Below are 5421 nucleotides of genomic sequence, written 5' to 3' on the forward strand. Positions count from 1 at the left end.
TATCAAATTTATAAAATTTTTCCATTTATATAAACTTTCGTTGTCACAACGCACGACGACGCACGTCCAAACGACTAATACCACATATCATATTGATGGTTGTAATGTTTTCTTCGATCCTCATATGCACATTTTTGCACGTTTTTTGTTTTTCGTTACTCCCCATCATCGATGCTGTGTCGCACGCTGTGGTCTCGAGCGAATAGTGGTGAGGATAGCTAGTTACACTTGACGCTCTCTTTAATCCTAGCTCTAATGATGATATTTCTTTCTAATATCTTAGGATGTATGATCCATTTCACGTTGTAAATGCTTTGAAGCATTCATTGATTGATCAATTCGTAAAATTCTTTCTTCTAATTGGTTATCTAAAGATATAGATTTGATTTCATATATTTACAAAAATGTATAAATTCACGAAAAAAGAAATCCTTAACATAATGGAAAATAAAGAGGATGTAGAAACAGTAGTTCGATATATTTTTGAAAAACTTAATATTTGCAAGGCAAATGTAGATGCTCCTGCTTTGGTTCAACTGAAACGGTATATAACCAGCCTAAAACGCTGATCTTTGAATAAATTCAACGCTGTGCATAGGATGCGTACGAGATATAAGTCAATAAATGCAGAATGGCTCGGTTCTGAGTTTAAAATACCAGATGCGATATTTAAAATAATCCCAACCTCCAGTTTTCCAACGCAAAATGGACGTCCACATCTATCTTTTAAAAAAAAAATCTGAACCAAGAGACGAGAAGCTGCTGCTATTAGTAATCAGAATCAGAATGATCCACAAAAAATATTAATGGCATGTTGTCATGTAGCTAGGCAATCAGGTGATAATGATTTGAGAGTGGTTTTGAAAGAAATTTTGAAAAGCCCGATAAAAGTGGCAAAAGTTAAAGAAATCATACAAAATCCTGCGTCAATTGTCACAAAACTAATTGTAGATGAAGCATTGCAGTATTTGTTAGATCGTAGGCTATCTAAAGATAATTATTTAAGTTTACGTTTATTAGTTAAATCAAGGGGAGCCGATATATTTCCGGCGAATGAGCACATTTCGGCTGCTAAGGTGAAACGCCGACCGTCTGAGCAGGATATGTCCTTCACTGACGCTATGGCTGAAGTTTCAATTTAATCGCTTCTCAATCATACCGCACAAAGAATTGTGGAATCTCAGAGACTGATGTCATTGTTCAGTATTTAAACGAAAATTATATAAACGAGGTAGAAATGGTTCTGATATGTTCCTGGGATTTTGACGGGAGTACTGCGTATAAACAAAAATTTGGGGCAGGTAGTGCAGAAGTTTCTGACGAAAATCTATTTGCTATTACTCTCATACCTTTACGATTATTCAGTGGAAATAATACGGTTCTATGGAACAACAGAAGTTCACAGTCTACCAGATTTTGCCGACCAATAAAACTGGAATTTGTTAAAGAATCGACAAATATAATTCTTAACCACAAACAGACGATTGAAAATCAGATAACTGCACTACAAATTTTGCAAATAAAATTACAGGAATATACGGTGTTTGTACATTTTTCTCTGCATTTAACTCTCATTGATGGAAAGGCATTAAATGTTATTACTGGTACGAAATCTATGCAGACATGTCCCATCTGACATGCAACACCTCGACAATTTAATGATCTTTCTAATATTAATACAGAAAGCACAACATTTTTACCTCGTCCAAATAGTTTACAATATGGAATAAGCCCACTCCATGCGTGGATAAGATTTCTAGAGTGCCTACTGCATATTTCGTACAGATTACATCTCAAAAAATGGCAAATACGAGGTAAAGAAGATAAGGAAAATTTCGCACAAAGGAAAAGGGAAGTTCAAACCATTTTATGGCAAAAAATGAGATTAAAGGTAGATCAGCCGAAATCGGGAGGAAGTGGCACCACAAACGATGGCAATACGGCCCGCAGAGCTTTCAAGCAACCTCATATCCTAATCGAACTTCTTGGCCTGCACCCTCCTTTAATTCACAATATGCAAATTATTCTCATTACTTTATCAGTTCATCTGCCAATAGATGCAATTCTGTTCGGAACCTTATGCAATGCTACTGCCAAACTGTACGTAGAAAACTATCGATAGTACCCAATGCTATCGTCCATAAGGTGCTAATCCTTGGGGCTGATATCATAAGAAATAGCATACTACCCAAGAATGCTTGGAGAAGAAGCATCAGAAAGAAGAAACAAAAATTAGAAGCAGTATCGCCTAGATCACAGTCGGAAGCACAATAGAACATCAACAATGAGGGATATGTTTCATCACGTGATGGACACTTCAGACCCCATAATTTCTAGCTTAAATATACAGTCACGTCTCCGAAACAATAATAAGAAAAAGAACTAGCCACTTCTCGTTGAAGTACAGAATCTACTAGCTGTTTCTGAAATGGAAATATCACACTCAGACGACGATGATGTCTCAAATCATCAGGAATCAAAGAACATAACTGGACTACGTTCGAAGCTTTGGATCATGTTGAGCTGTTTAATGAAAGCGATAACGAACAGTATTAGCGAAAATCCTCATTTTCAATCAAATTTGTCCACAATAAATTCAGTTATTCTGTACAGTTTAAGGGACTTGGTTTAACGTAAAAATAATTCCATTACGGTATAACGCGGTATAACATATGTTACAAGCATATTTAGAAAACGTATCGTATAAATAATTAATTAATTTAATTATGTAAATAAATTATTTATTAAAAAGGGGTAAAATACTTTCTAAAATAAGTTTTTTTATGATTCAAGTCTTGTAGAAGCAAAAAAAACAAATATACTTTAGCGCAATAATTTAGTTCCGTTAGATTGCGAAAATATCATACTGTGAGGCGTTTCATTTAAAACAAATTTTATTTTTATTTTTATAGTCACTATATTGGATTCGCCATTTTTAATTTTGAATTTTTTGTACCAGATTTTTTATCAGCGATACCAAAAACTTCTAAATACCGGATTTGACAGCAATTAGAGAATTTTTAACAACTTCGTCCGCCATATTGAATTCGCCATTTCAAATTTTGAAATTCTGATTACAGATTCGTGTTCAGCGATATTAAAAACCTATGACTACAGATTTTGGTAATAAAATAACCGAATTTTGATTTAAGACCAGTTTTTCGGACTTCTATCACTGTGCACCGTGGTAAAATTTTTACGCAGGAAATCGTCCTCTTAAGATGTAACTACAAAAGATACGACGTAAATACATCGCTAACCGAAAAAATACAAAAAAGTGAAATTACATCTTTTCTTGTTATTTTAGCATTCAGAAAATAAGGCGGTAAGTCCATATTTTTAATTTGTGTGTTTAAAATTGTATACATTAAAGTAATTGTATACATTATAGTTATTATATGCATCTTTTGAACTGTTATTATTTATTAAGTTTGGTTAGGAATTGTTGAAGTAATCGTATTTCGTACCGAGTCAGGTCGCGGCGGGCAACTGTGCGCAAGTGTTTTAAAATGCACACAATTACCCATCTTCCATATACTGTATAACTAATTTTTTCGTTTCTTTTTGGCATTACTATTTTATTTTGCCATTTCATTTTGCCATTTTATTTTGCCAAAGTCTATGTGCATTATAATTATATTAGCTTGGTATTTTTTCTTAGTATATACAATATACGTTTAAAATGTGTTTAATAATTAGAAACATTAAACATAATATAGGCCTTACATGAAGTCCCTCCCGATCTCATCCCGCTAATAGAGCACTGCTTAACAACCACTTACTTTTTCTATAACAACCAAAGGGCTCTCCTATTTCTCTTATAATCGCCAACATCTTCATGGAGCATTTTGAGAAAGAGGCCCTCAGAAAAATACCCAAAAAACCAGAAGTTTGGTTCCGTTATGTAGACGACACATTCGTGGTATGGAGACACGGCAAGGCCGAACTACGTAAATTCCTTATTTTTCTCAACAAACAACATCCAAATATCCACTTCACTACAGACATCGAAGAAAACGGAAAACTCCTTTTCCTAGATGTTCTTGTCTCTAAGAAAGCTGACGGTACCTTGGGCCATCAAGTGTACAGAAAACTAACACACACAGATAGATATCTACATGCCGAGTCACACCACCACCCAGCACAAAAACAGTCAGCAATCAACTCACTAGTACATAGAGCTTTCACCATCTCTGATAAAGAACATCTACAGACAGAACTCAACCACTTCAAACTGGCCTCACAGAAAAACGGACACGACAAAAAAGACAACCAAAATAATCAATAAACATGCGAACAAGACAACGGAGTCTGACACACAACCAGGCGAAAGGATCCTAACCATTCTCCCATATGTCAAAGGAATAACAGATCGGATTTACAGATATTAAACAAACACAATATCCGAACTATCTTCAAACCACCAAAAAAGATATGACAAATCTTAAGAAATCTTAAAGATCAAAGACCTCCACTCAGTTCCGCAGGAGTATACAAAATACCTTGTTCCTACGGGAAAGTACATTGGAGAAACTGGGAAAATGGTCAACTTACGGATCAAAAAACACCAACGTGATGTCAGACTAAAAACACACCACGCAGTTGGCATTATCAGAACACAACATCGAAACAGGACATCAAATACTGTTTGACAAAACGACCACAATAGCCAACAGTACATCATACTTTCCAAGAAAGTATAGAGAAGCCATAGAGATACAAAAACACCTTGCAATTTATAAATAGAGATAATGGCTACAACATAAATAAAATATGGATATACACTTTATATGTATGTTCACTTTGAACTGGCACTTTGATAATATATCAAATACTTTTTATGGTAATATATTATCAGATCATCATTTAAATTTTTAATGCTTTACATTTTTGAGAATACGTTTTATGTATGTTCACCTTGAACTGGGACTTTGAATAATGTGTCAGTTATTTTTCATGATAATATATATTGTTACATAATTTCAATTTTTATATGTATATTGTTACATAATATATTATCAGATAAAGGTGTAAATTTTTAAAGCTTTACATTTTTGAGAATACGCTTTATGTATTCTCTTTATGTTCACCTTGAACTGGGACTTTGAATGATGTATCAGTTACTTTTCATGGTAATACATAATAATTTCAATTTTTAAAAGTTTACATTTTTGAATGTCTGCTTACATTTTTGAACATGGTCTGATCTTTTCATTGTAATGATATTTTTGGGCTATATCACATACTTTTCAGAGTATATACAGGGTGACCCATTTTAACTTAGTCAAATAACTCGAAACATCGCGATTAAATAAAAAAATGTTTAAAACAAAAATTGTTGGATATGAAGGGGCTGATTGAACTATGACCTTGACAATGACCTTGACCTTCATTTTCAAGGTTATTTGAAGGTCTACTTTC

The sequence above is a fragment of the Trachymyrmex cornetzi genome, unplaced genomic scaffold (genome assembly GCF_001594075.2).
Source record: "Trachymyrmex cornetzi isolate Tcor2-1 unplaced genomic scaffold, Tcor1.1 scaffold643, whole genome shotgun sequence".
NCBI lineage: Eukaryota > Metazoa > Arthropoda > Insecta > Hymenoptera > Formicidae > Trachymyrmex > Trachymyrmex cornetzi.